The sequence below is a fragment of the Labrus bergylta genome, chromosome 12, assembly GCF_963930695.1.
Source record: "Labrus bergylta chromosome 12, fLabBer1.1, whole genome shotgun sequence".
In the NCBI taxonomy this organism is placed as follows: Eukaryota; Metazoa; Chordata; class Actinopteri; order Labriformes; family Labridae; genus Labrus; species Labrus bergylta.
Window position 1 is genome coordinate 18206978 of NC_089206.1, and position 13764 is coordinate 18220741.

Sequence of the window (13764 nt, forward strand, 5' to 3'; positions counted from 1 at the left end):
ATAACAAGAGACAAAGTATCCAAGTGGCGTTGTTTACTATAGCAAAACTAAAAGACAAAAGCTCAACGAGCAAACCATGTGAACTCTATTAAACATTACCATCAAAATCACATGCTCTTCATACAATATAAAACTGATACTGGCAGAGAATACAGTCCCCTTCTAATAAATTATGTTTAAGGCTTTTGTTGTTAGATTGTCATCTTTGAAAACATTACACTACATTTCAATAAATATCATCTCACTTTTGGTAGTAGAAAGTTAAAGTTTAGTAGTTAAAGTAATCACTAAGGATCAAAGCAACTGCAAAATGAATGTAAGGTCATAAAAAAAGCTTTTCAGGCTTTAAGATCCTCAAATTAATCCATAAATCACATTTTCCTCTACAATCTCAACTCTGTACATCTCTGGTTCAACCTGCCTCTAATCTTAACCTTAAGCACACACTTAAACCATATATACACACATGTAAGCATGTCTTTCTGATCACTATACATGATTCATCTTCATATAAAGGGGTTCATTCGTTTAATGTTCAAATGTCAGACCAACAATATTTTTTAGTAGCAAAACAATCAAAAATTCAACTGAGATATAAGGAAAAAATCCAAATAAAAGAAACATAAAAGCAAAAATGACAGAGCATATTAAGGTTAACAACTTTTTTAAGGCATAGGTCCTGCACCGGTTTATGGAAAAATGTTTATGGAAAAATGTTTTATCAATAGCAATGACGTATTGGAAGGTAGATACGTCATAAACCCGATGGGGAATTGTAATGCAATTTCTTCTCACTGGATGCCGCCTCCATCCTGACGTATTTCCGCAGGTATCGAATGGCTGACAGGGCGCTTACATTCGCCAGCAGGACTGTGGAAGAAAAATGTCCTTATGTCATTCCCCATACTTTGCAACCCAACCCAAAGTTTATGAAATCATATTAAGATCAGATTTTCATGATGTACATTTGATTTTAGTCATGCATTGATTTTACCTCAATATTTATTGGGAGACACATTTTACAGCCCCAGAATATTTTTGCTCTTTGACATACATACCAGCCTTCCAGGCATCTCCAACTTGTGGATTTGTAGTCTTTAGCACCCATGAAGCAAATGCTATACAGAGCAAGCACATGTCTGAATGTCTGATAGGCAAGAGGGAGGCGTCCAACCCTTTAAAGAAAGTGAGAAATTGTTATTAAAAAACATCTTATATCATGAAGTGTTTGATATAAAAGGACAATAGCACTCCACAGAGGAGTGTGATGAAAGGTCAAGGGTATTCTTGTTGGCACTAACACAGTGACAGCTGAGCAAAGACCACATTAATAAGTTGGGACATCCTGTTGTGTCACACTGTGACCCTGCCAAATCCCAGCAGCTGAACAGATAACGATCATGCCAAACCTACAAGGCTTCATGATGCTACTGATACTTTACATTATGACTCCAGCTTACTTACAGATAATCTGCTGAACATTATAACACTCAATTGTGAGTATCTTAATCATAGCTTAAGTTTAAGAAGAGGGGTTTCACTTATACACACAAAGACTACTCAAGTTGACATATTTTAATTTCCCTGCACAACCAAACATTTAGTTAGAGTGCTCTGCTATGAGCTTAGAGGGGGACGCTCATTGAATGTAGTCAAGTTATCACGTACAACCGTTCCTCTTGGCTTTCATCTCTGCCTGCCAGAAGCACAGTCAGTGTCCTGTGACAGCTGAGGTTAGAGAGTCTGTCCCAGTCATGACTGTAACAGCTGACTGAGCCTATATTACCAATGTCCACAGGAGGAATCCGCGTAACTGAATAAGGTTGAATATATTAATAATACTGCACAACATTTTTAAAATTAGCATTTACAGGTAGCGCCTGTAGCCTAGTGGTCAGTGCTCACGCACCATGTGCAGACGCAAGTCAAATCCAACCTGTAGCTCCTTTCCCACATGTCATTCCCCACTCTCTCTTTCCCCCGTATTTCTGACTCTATCCACTGTCCAGTCTCTAAATAAAGGCATAAAAAGCCCAAAAATAAAAAGAAAAGTTGCATTTACATAACACAGATAGGTTTTAATGTAAAAAGCTTTTAAGTATTTATTTTATTATTTTATTTATCTTCCTTTTACACTTTGTGATAATACCCCTGCTGGTTATTGTTTGATATGTTTAAGAGTTAAATTAAGCTTAGAGAGGTGTTTCGTGATCATTTTTTAGATCATCATTACAATGCAAACACTTTGGTTTGACAACAATGTTAAAATGTATCAGTTCGTTTTACTTTTATAACTTTTTTTTTAAAAGAATCGTTGTACTTCTTCATTTGAGAAATCGTGTTTGTACTTTAAGCGTTCTGCTAGAAAACCTGTCACTTACAGTACATTCACCACCATGCAACTCAAGCATTGATAGCTACGTCAGAGATCAGGTGTGTTGTGCTTTTAATGGCTGACGTGGCCTTGAGCTGTTAGCCTCAAGCATGGATAAGGAACGGATCAAGGAGCTCCAGTATGCTTAGTTTAGAAAAACACAAAGCTCAGATTGTTTTTATATTTTCTAATTTGAAGTCTTCAACCCCAAAGATTTATCCGATCTGAATCAGCTCCAGCTAAAAAAAAATTGTTTTAAGTCATGCAACATTTTATTTTACTTATTCAGTTATGAACATTTTGTTTTTAACTTGAATATATGAGTGGTGAAGTCCTGTTTAATCAATTTGAGGTCAAAGGTGATCCAAAGATTGTAATCTGAATTCTTGTGATGGTGCTACAGTTTATTAAACAATATCCCTATTTGTTTTCATGAGATCTCTTACAGTAAAATGTTAAACAATATATGTTTAAATTTAAACCAGAGAGACACATTACTATTTTAAATATAAGACCTGCTGATTGCAGAATAAGCGAATTCACATGTTATACAACACTGCTAGACAATCCACAATGCATGTATTAAGACCTAATACTTCAATCAATCAATAACAAGGCATCACTGTGTTTCCTGTGTGAAATTTGTTTGGACTTACTTGGATTTGAAACAGCCATCTGAAAGTCCTCATATCTTAACGACTGCTGAGCTAGTTGTCTGGAGATCCTGTCCTCCAGGTGGTAGAGAAGTGGATCAGAAAACATCACATCTTGATTTCCCAGAGCATTTATACCGTGAACTGTCCTTGGAGGGAATCTGCCACTTTGTCTCAGGGGTGCAGGAGACAGAGGATTTAAGAGTGCCTGCTTTTGGACTTTAGATCCTGCAAAACTAATATTTCTGAAGGAGAGTGTGTTCTTCCAAAATAAATTTTGTTGGAGGTCTCTATCTGTGAAGAAATTGTCATATATGTCAGTACAAATCCGAGATGCACTTGGTATACGGCTGAACCTGGTCACCACCCTTACAGGACCGCAATTGTCTTCATCATCGGAAGAATCATCAGAAGAAGAGGATGCAAAGAAGTACTCATAAGCCTCAGGATACTGTAGATTTCTGTTAACTGAGCGAGAGCAGGAGAAGATGGGAACCAGTTTGTCTTTGGTCTGCTCTTTTGCTGTACTGAGAGGGTAGAAGAAGCTTTCTGTATCAAACTCTGAGAAGAAATGATCGTACGTTTCTGAGACAGAATTCCCATCAGTGTAGCGGGCTGTTATGGTATCTGTGGCAGACTGGCTGGGAATTGTTTGCTTTCCACCAAAGAGGTACTTAAATATATCTGTGAGAGAGATTCTGTAGCTCTCTGCAGAAGATGGAGCCAAACTGTCTTCGTCTTTAGTAGGCATGTGTCCATCACTGAAATGTTCAACTTTATCCAACTCACCTGTGTCTGAGCTTTTAGTTTGGCCTTTCAATCTACAGCTGTAATACTGAGATTCCAGGGCAGATAGATTATGGACACTTACATTTTTAGAAATCTGTCTGAGGCACGTGTGAGTGCTTCCAGGGAGGACAGTTTTAGGAATGTCACTAACAGATGTCAGCATCATATTCTTAGGATAAACATCAGCAGCTAGACTCAAGCTAGCAGGTTCCTTTTCCCATATTACTGTTTTTGAAGAGGAAGAATTGTCTGTCGAACCAGAACCTGAACTTGAACCTGCATTGTTAGGATCAGTATAAGTGTCCTCATTGGTTTTCTCAGCCTTGGACTCGTCCAGTTGATTAAAAAAGCCAGAGTCTGTCATTGCCAACATGTCAGTCTCCTCAATTTCCTGTAACGGTGAGAGGGAGCTGGACTGTGCAGCTTTGCTTCGCAAACCCAAAATATCATTGATTGTAAGTTTCTCCATCTCATTCCAAAAAGAAGACATGGCAAACACTGAATGTTTTTTATCAGGTGCCTTTGCATGCTCACAATCTGCTGTTGATGCAGTGAAAGCATTTTCTTCTTCAACAACTAAATCACTAATTGACTGTATTGTGACTTCTGATACAGTGTGACTTATTGGTGTACAGTTTCCATCTCCTGCTTCATGTTTTGCCAGTAAAAGTGATTTGTTTTCTTCTTCAGAGTAATTTTGACTGACAGATAAACAAGAACTCCCTGACATGTCTGATATATTTTCATGTGAGTAGGGGAAACCCGACTCTGTGTCTAGAGTACCACAGGATGACACTGGTGTACTATCTGAAGGACTTGTTAGTACGTTCCCAGACACAGACAGTGTGGTATCTCTATTATGTTTGCCTGTTTGATTCATTTCATCAGCTAGTTCAGGGTTCCCACTATGAGTAGCCACTCTTAGTGGTGTTACTAATTCGGCTCTTTCACTTGTAATTTCTTTGTCTGATGAAAAATTTAATTTGGAAACTACATAAAGCACAGAGGGTGGTTCAGTTTGCTGGACTGTCATATTAATATCCAGATCTGGGGGACTTTTAGACAGACAGCTTTTATCAGGCGATGTATTGCTGCTTTCTAATATTAATTTCGAACAGTCCACTTGACTGGAAACTTTCTCAATGGATGGAAAGGTTCTAGTTTTTATTGGCTTTCGTAGTGTGTCGTAAGCGTCAGAACCGCTTGTGGAAATTGCAGACAGAAGTAACTGAGTCTTTCCCAGAGTAGTGCTATATTGGTCAGTGTAGTGACAGTCAATTTCCAGCTGTTGTTGGGACTCTCTTTCACACAGTGTGTGCTTGTTTCTGCCAGAATTTCCAGACTCTTGAGCCAGGACTGACTTAGTAGCAGATAGTTTGTCATCTTGGCTGACATCCACAGTGGGATCATTTGACTCTGTGCTTGGTAAAATACTATTTGTTATTGAATTGACCTCTGTTGTACACGATCCAGAGTTGTGTTCATTTTCACAATAATTGAAAGGATGATTAATTTCATCAGAGGTCCAGAGACGTCCTGCATTTGGAGATGTACCAGTTACAAGGTCAGTTAATGAAACTGGCAACGCTGGATACTTCATCAGCGATGCGGAGTCTTCAACTTGTAATTTACAGCACGTTTTGAAGTTTGTTGCCACATTACCACTGTTGTTTTGTGCCGACATTAAACCCTTATTAGTTTGACTCAGTAGTGTTACTGACCTACCATTATTTGCATTATTTTCCATAGAACCTGTGTGTCTGGCTATGCTCTCTTGTAACCTTCGATACTGACTGGAGCATGGAAGAATTTCATGAGAAAGATCATTTACATTAATGTCCTTTGAAGATATCTTCACAGGGAGATTGCTGGTGGCTGAATATGACATTAAAGAGGGAATAAGAGTTTTTTGTGGTTGATTAATATAAGAAAAATGAAAATTCTCTGATGGACATAGACCCATTCCTCCTCTCCATAAACAATGCTCTTCCTCTGAGTCACTCTGCTTGACTGACACCTGCCTCTCACATGCATGCACACTCTCCGCTGTCTCAACACTGAGTCGTCTCTTCTTTCTTCGCTTTCTTTTGAAAGAGGCAGATGGAGAGGATTCTTGGCTCGCTGTTCTGTTAGTGCTTGTAGCGTCTGATTGTAAGACATTTGGGTTTGGGCTGTCATTCCATTTAGCGTTAGTGATATTACTCAGTGAATCAGTGCTGCACTTTTTACTGGGATTTAAGTGCTTTGGTAACAACTGCTCCAGCTTGACGTCATCCCGAGTTGTGCACATGTCCACCGTTAACACTTTGTCGGTTAGAGTGTCTGTTTCAGAGCAGACAGCCCCGTCCTGTGAAACGTGAGACTGATTCCATTGTGTTTCTGCATTTATAATGGTTGCTGCCCCAGCTTTTTCTCTGATGAAGAACTTTGTTTCAGGATGAACTGATCTGTTAGTCTTCAGCACTGAGTTATTTGCTGCAGGTCCAAGGGAAACACTGGAAGTAGTTTTTTCTTTTGTCATTGTTTTCATTAACTTGCTGAAAGTGTCGACAGGCTCCATGGTCTCTTTGCCAACTGCTGTTTCACCGCTGGCAGGGCGGGATTTTAACTCTGGTCTATTATTTGGCAAAACACTGCTACTGGCCTGTTGCCCATCATCAGACTTTTCCTCCTCCTGTTTTTTTTCTCTGTGGTGCCCTTCTCTAACTTGGCTTATTTCAGCTAGCCTTTCTGCTTCTGTACCATTTTTCAGCCCTTCAAAGAATATATTGACTGACTGCAGGTGTAAATCCTCCTCACTGCCCGAGAGGATGCTCTCCATACCACCGATGCCATGTTTGCTGAGATAATGCTCCACAGGAGAGCCCTCGCAGTCTGGGGGTCCGTCCATCAGGCGGCCCGGCTCTGACAAGCTTGCTTTAAGGTCCACTTTCTGAACTGTCTTAGTGAGAATGGTCCGTTTATCGTCAATATCACTCATCCCCGAGTCATCCACACCGGCTATTGAAGGAGGAAGCAGGTTACACTCCTCGCACTCCGCAAAGAAGCATTCCCAATCGCGGTCACAGATCTCCACACTGTACTCAAAGTCTTCCATTTGAACAGAGAGAGCATATTTCAACCTGCAAAAATCAATCAGAAGGACAATATTTCAGAGTCATCACTTGGACATATACATATTTGTATTTAATTCAGATAGTTTACACATAATGAAATCAAATATTTGCTGGTTAACAAGAAAACAAACATATTGTAAGCATGAATAACCAACTACAAGCTGTCACAAGATGACTAAATCAGAGACTCATGAAGTCCTTCATGCAATTAAACAACTGCCATGCTAATTGTAATCCTGCAAAATTCTGCAACACAATTTTAGATGTAGATATTAGAACATTTTAGATGTAAAAGATATTAATACAAAGAAAAGAAATGTTGCCATATAGTTGAAGTGGCAACAAAATAATGCAAGGTATAATTAATATATATCTTAAGGTCAACAAGTGGAAACCAGTAATGAACAGTTTAGTTGAATGTGGGTATTTAAAAGTATGACAACATTATGTATTAATCTCCTAAATCTGTACTGATAAATCCATTCAGGTTTTTTTTTTTTACCTGTGCTGTCAGCTGTGATCCTGGTCCACAGGAGATGAAGGACTGGGTAGTCTTGCAGCACCATGATGTGTCCTTTGGTGGGCGTTCTTTAGCACAAGAATGAAGCGCGTCCCATGATTTTATAAATATAGAGTGGTTCTTGTGATCACGTAATACACGCAAGGTTCTTAGAGCAGCCATCTCCAACAGAGGCATAAAGTTTCAAATCTTTATATAGACTCTCCATGCGCAACCTGCTAGACTGGTTACACAGAGGGTTTAGATACATTACTTTCAAAATTGATACATTAGTCAACAGTAAAAAGATGAAGGTGGTATTCATGTTTATTTAGACCTGTTTTAATTCATTCTCTATTGCTCTAATTTTGAAAGAAAAAAGAGAAAAAGCTGAAAGCATAGCAGTACCTCTGACAGCGTCCCTGGCAGCGGCCGTTGGTTCACACACCAGTCAGGCCCTCAAAAGTATGTTAGGTTTGTCAGTCAGCTGATTCCTCTCTGGTCCGATGACCTGGGGTGACAGCAGATCTAAATCTTTTCCATTACATATTTCCAAACACAGCAGAAGGGTCCACAGGATGGGTGAATTTAAATGGAGCAACATTACTCATCTAAACCTGAATGAAGGAGATACAGACAAAACAAATCATGTTCATTTATTTAAAAAAAAAACACACATTAAGTTTTCATGTTTTACATTTCATTCTTTCATGATGGATTCTGACTTTCAACATGTGTGGGTAATGCCCTTTTGAACAGTTCAAACCCTGCTCCAGTCAAATGTTTTGCTCACAATTACTACACAAAATGACTACTTTTTTTTTATTTGAGCTTTTTTGGAACCATATACCGTATGCAGACAGTTTTCACATTTATTTTCTGAAGGAGTAAGTTACAGATTTTGACATTACATTTTGTAAAGCAATCATTAGTTTAATATGTGAATTGTAGAAGTGTGATATGAAAAGTAAAAGCCAACAGTGTGATCAACAAGAAAAAACATTTGTGGATAATATCCAACTGTGACAACATACATATATTTTTTTATATTTATTTTTGGGCTTTTTGTGCCTTTAATGGAGAGACAGGACAGTGGACAGAGTCAGAAATCAGGGAGAGAGAGAGTAGGGAATGACATGCAGGAAAGAGGCCACAGGTGGGATGTGAACCCGGGCCGCCCGCTAGAGACGACAGCCTCCATACATGGGACGCGCGCACTAACCACTGCGCCACTGCGCCACCAGCACCCTGTAACAACATTTTCTGTTTTAAAGAGGGCAGTGAAGCTGAAAGTAGTATAGGATACCATCAATGGAGTCTAGATACTGGTAGTAATAGTAGTGAAAAATGGTGGATGTAATGAGGAACAGACTTCTGAGAGCTCAAGCCGCAGAGGGGATGAGATGAATTGGAGGTGAATGGCTTGGAGGAGGGTCATAACGAGGTAAACAGATCTTATTGGACTGCTGCAACTTATAGGCCGATTCAATTCAATTCATTTGTCCCCGGGGGCAATTCAAAGGCACACAGCGCAGTAAATTAACAACAGTGCAAGTAGACGAAACATTTTAACCTAAATATAAAGTGTCAATTTAAATACAACTTAAAGCTTAAACTTAACTTAAAAATACAAAATCTAAAAGAATAGATATAAGTGGACAGTGATCAGACTAACAGATGTAACCATAACTATGTGCAGTAAACGAGAAATAAATATATATATATACAGAGCTATGTGCAAGTAGGCAAATACTAAATGATAAGTTATTAAGGTGCATGTTGAATAATGGAACAACAGAACTAATATATACAATATAACTGTAAAGGTAAAAATTAGATAAATAAAGTGACCGAAGTGCAATGATGGATAAGAAACATCAGGAATAAGTAACCAGAACTGTATGAATGCTGAAATGAAAATGATGAAGGTTGTAGCAAAATGTGATGGACTGATCCATACAAATAAAAAGTTAACACCCATGTTAAGGTGACTCAAGAATCAGGGAGTAAGAGGTAAAAACTGAGATTTAAAGAAATGACACACAAAGATGGTCTTCCTGGTGGAGCTGACTCTGAGCTTCATTTGATTGATGTATACCGCTCCAGTGCGTCGTGCGTGTGTGTGTGTGTGTGTGTGTGTGTGTGTGTGTGTGTGTGTGTGTGCGTGTGCGTGTGCGTGTGCGTGTGTGTGTGTGTGTGTGCAAGTTTTGTGTGTGTTTTTTTCTCATTTTCTTTAACTATGCTGTGTTAGAGGTTATAGGCATTAAAGATACCTCAAAAATAAAAAAAATGTGGGTTAGCATATCTGCTTATACGTTATAAATCTAATAACATATGTATTTGGTTGCATGTGTTTTCACACAGAGATGGTAGTTTGGGCCTACAACAGTATAATAATATTGTTTTGGCTTTTTGATATTTCACTGAATTTTAACGATGACTTCTTACAAGATTTGAGGTATTGTCTTAATATAAATTTGATGATATTCATGATATTATACAGTTGATAATCTGAAGCGGACCTCTCTTTCTTATATGTAGGATTCCTTAGTCATAACAATTATTTTTCAATAAAACAAGTCACATAGCCACGGGTTTAGAGACACTTTAACTCTTGGGTCGCTGAATTTTGGCACAGATGTTGGGGCTTATATCAGGCTTGAAATGTGACATCCACAATTAGTGAGGACGGCTTATCTGATGAGCGCTTGAGCCATTGTTTACAGCCATCAGTAGGACTTAGTGAGGACAATGTGATTACGGGACCATCCTTGCTGTCAAAAAGTCACTGACACTACAAGATACCAAGATAAGCAATCAGTCTTGATCTCATTATAAACTGTTAAACTGTACTTAACAGATGTCTAATGTTCCCTAATTGCAGTTGAATGTATTGATTATCGACAATGGGGTCTCATGGGTTGTTAATGATGAAAACTCCTCACATTATATATTTTAATGATTGCAGAGATTATTTTATGATGAACTGAACAGAAAATTATTTTTTGATTTAATAATACAAGTCTAAATTTTCAGCAGTTTGAGCTTCAGGTTTCACTGAACGCATTCGATATAATGTGGGAATTTTTGCATTTACAAAGAAACAAATTATCATCCACATTTCTCTCACAGCGTCACTCTTCAGTCAGAATTTACATCTCACACTTTCACAGGCTTTAACTGCAGCTTTTATTGACCTCATTTTCATTACTATAGATATTTATGAGAAAACAGACCCTCTAATTAGCCAAACCGCAGTCTGGGCTGTGTGCCCAAGAGGGCTCTCTCAATTCATCAGCTGTGATAAAGGGAGACAAGCCAGGGCCTGTGTGGCCACTGCACCTGGGGCAGCGGGCCGTTTGACACGGGTGGGATTCTGTTTCCATCAACAGGATTAGGCTCTTACAGCTCAGTTCTAGGAGTTAAGATTGGAATCTGTTTGGGCTGGCTAATGCGACAGAAATCGCCCTAATTGTTCACCATGTCAGCCCCGGCAATTCAGCGTCAATTAAACAAAGCCCGGTAAACAGACACATTCAGCAGCAGCTCAGGGACATGATGTTTACACAGGGGAGTTTGTGTATGGTCCCGTTACCAAGCATCCTTGTTTGGTGGCATCTTATGTTATATAGGGGTGCAAAGTCTCAATTATTGCGAAGTAAAGGGTTGGGGCGGGGGGGGGGGGGGGGGGGGGCGCGTAGACAAAGATTCCCATTTTGGATCTTTTGGAGACAGTTTAGAGAGAGTCAGGTTGTTTACAAATAAATGCCACACAAGTTGATGTTCCCCAAAGAAGCTTACAGAGAGTGCTAACATTACACAGTTTTTTGTTGAGAGAGAATGTATCAAATAGACGTCTATTGAACATATTTATAATCACTCATTCAGCCTACTAGTAGTCAATTGAGAAGTAGGCTAACAAAATGTGACACAAATTATGTGATAGTTTTAGAAATAAAAATGATCTGCAGTATAATGAAGAAAAATGTGTTACTCAGATTAAAAATATAAACAATATACTCAGTTGATTTGCCCTAAATGGCTTTCTCTGAATGTAGTAAATGAGTTGCTACAGATAATCCTGCTGTTAGAATCTTATTAGAGCGGCCTTACGATCAAAAACTTGCATCTGCTATATTCCATAATAACATTATTGTTTCTTTGTTTGTGTTATCAGAAATAGGCTGTTAAAGGCACCTGATCATTTCCAAACAGATGATAACATATAATTAGGGGATAAAAACTATGACTCCATCTTGGTGATTATTTTAGAAAATAATATTATCTGCAAATACCAACATAAAAAACGTCTATTTTATAATTTCTTCAGTAGAGACACAAGCTATGGTTTTACATTAAAAACCTTACTTGATTCCATAGGCCTAATTATCTTTTGAATAAAACAATAAAAAAGTTACGTAGCCAACTTCAAAATTTGCACTGCATTAAGTAGGCCTACATTGTTTCCTTGTCAGTTATCAATGACTCCACTTTTCTCCAGGTAAACTCTGACTTCACAGTCCACAAAAGCTACGACGAAATGCGGTTATCAATCGTTTGAATCCTAATATAACATCCTAAATGTCCGCACCGGTTGCTTAATAGTGTATCCTCACCTCAGTATGAAGCTAAGAGTGCCTTCAGGCTCTCAAAAGGATTATTCGTCCTGACAATGGTGAGATTTGATCAGACGAACTAACAAAACAGTATTGTCCTCACCGCAAATGTCACCGACAACACAGTGCTCAAGCTGTTCGAAATCCTCCGAGTCGACTTTTCAGTTTATTCTGTAGACTACCTGCAGGCTACTGTAGACTACTGAGACTGCAACCTGGTTTTAATGATATAAACCCAGTTTGAGATAATTGCTAAAGTGAGTGCTTTGTTAAATTTCATCAGAAACAGCTTCCAAATTAGACACAACGATGATAAGGTCATCTTCAGCAACGAAATATCAGGAGATATTCAATTAATTGTGCCCTTACTATGTTTAATGACCTCAATGATTTGTAGGCGAAAAAAGAATGCAACATTTCCTATCAACCACAAGATGGCGATCACCACCCACAACAGTCAGAGACCAAACTCAGCCAACAACCATGACAACATATTTGAAGCTCCTGAGAATAGGACATGGCCCATATCGAGGAGAGGGTAGCCTACTGCTTAATTAGGGCCTATGCTACAGAAGCCCCGCCAAGACAGAGAACTTCTAAAACTTCTAAAACTTGATATCTGTAGGCATATAGGCTACTGTCTACTCTTCCTTCATTGTCAGGCGTAAGTTTTTTTTATGTAGGGCTAGTATTGAAGGCACTCCGTGATGTCAACACACAAGGGTTTACACAGGTAAAAAAATAAAATATTAATATTCCCCTGAGATCAACATTATAATGAGATTCTTTGCAGCCTATAGGCTACAAATGCACTCTAGTGGTTCTTCATGCATTACTTCTCCTTCACCATTATACATACAAGCACATGAAAACACATGAGCAAATGTCAAGGTATTTTCAGACCTCTGGACAGCAACTCTAATTCCTTTTTCATTTTCCAGGCTTAAGGCAGTCTGACTCCTTTCACATAAAACAATTTAGCCCATTTTCACCACTCTGTCATTGGAAGTCAAACAGCTGAAGCGATTGTAAAGTAAGCCAACCGAGACGTACACATAGGAGAGGCTGAACAGTGCACCATTAAGACAGCAGGCATGTGACATCAGCTATGTGCCCGAGGTGTGGGGTGACCCTGGCTGACTCTGGTCTGTCTCTGGACTCTGTCTGTCCTGATCACATATAACCCTTAAGGCCCTGTCGGCTGGGTTAATTAGAGAAATACAGACAACACTGTTCATTTTATGTGCTTTGAGCAAAAGCTTTTGATTCTAAAGGGCCCGCATTTTCACTGAAATTTGTAGGCTGCATTAGTTAATTCAAATTCTTAAATGCAGTGTCTCTCACCAGCAGTTAATTTCCCCTCCTGTTCAACTGACTCTTTGTGATATTAAGTGTTGGTCGCTTTCATTTATGTTTTCAATTTGCATTTGCATTCACCAAATGTGATTATTCTGACATTGTAATTGTATTCTAAGATACAAGACTCTTAATGACACTTTACCGGTCAAATAGGACATCCTCATCCTGCAATACAACTTCTATATTTTATCAATATCCTTGATTTCTCACATGTTGCAAAAATGTCATCTTATCTTAAATGAAAGTTTAAACTTATTGTCTCTGTGTTCATGGATACCATGGGCCTGTTTTTGTGATTTAGAGGCTGAATTCAATATAAGGCAGAGGTTTCTTGCATCCTGACAGACTTGTATTCATT

General features: G+C 38.7%; 1 long non-coding RNA gene across 1 annotated transcript; it reads right to left on the minus strand.

The window, feature by feature from the left end:
- Positions 1-18: 18 nt before the first annotated feature.
- On the minus strand, positions 19-8055 carry LOC114920238 (uncharacterized). The gene is made up of 4 exons (XR_010667553.1): positions 7435-8055; positions 3031-6938; positions 1059-1175; positions 19-870 (listed from the first exon to the last, which is right to left on the minus strand). It is a non-coding gene; the product is annotated as an uncharacterized lncRNA (long non-coding RNA).
- Between the last annotated feature and the right edge of the window lie 5709 nt (positions 8056-13764).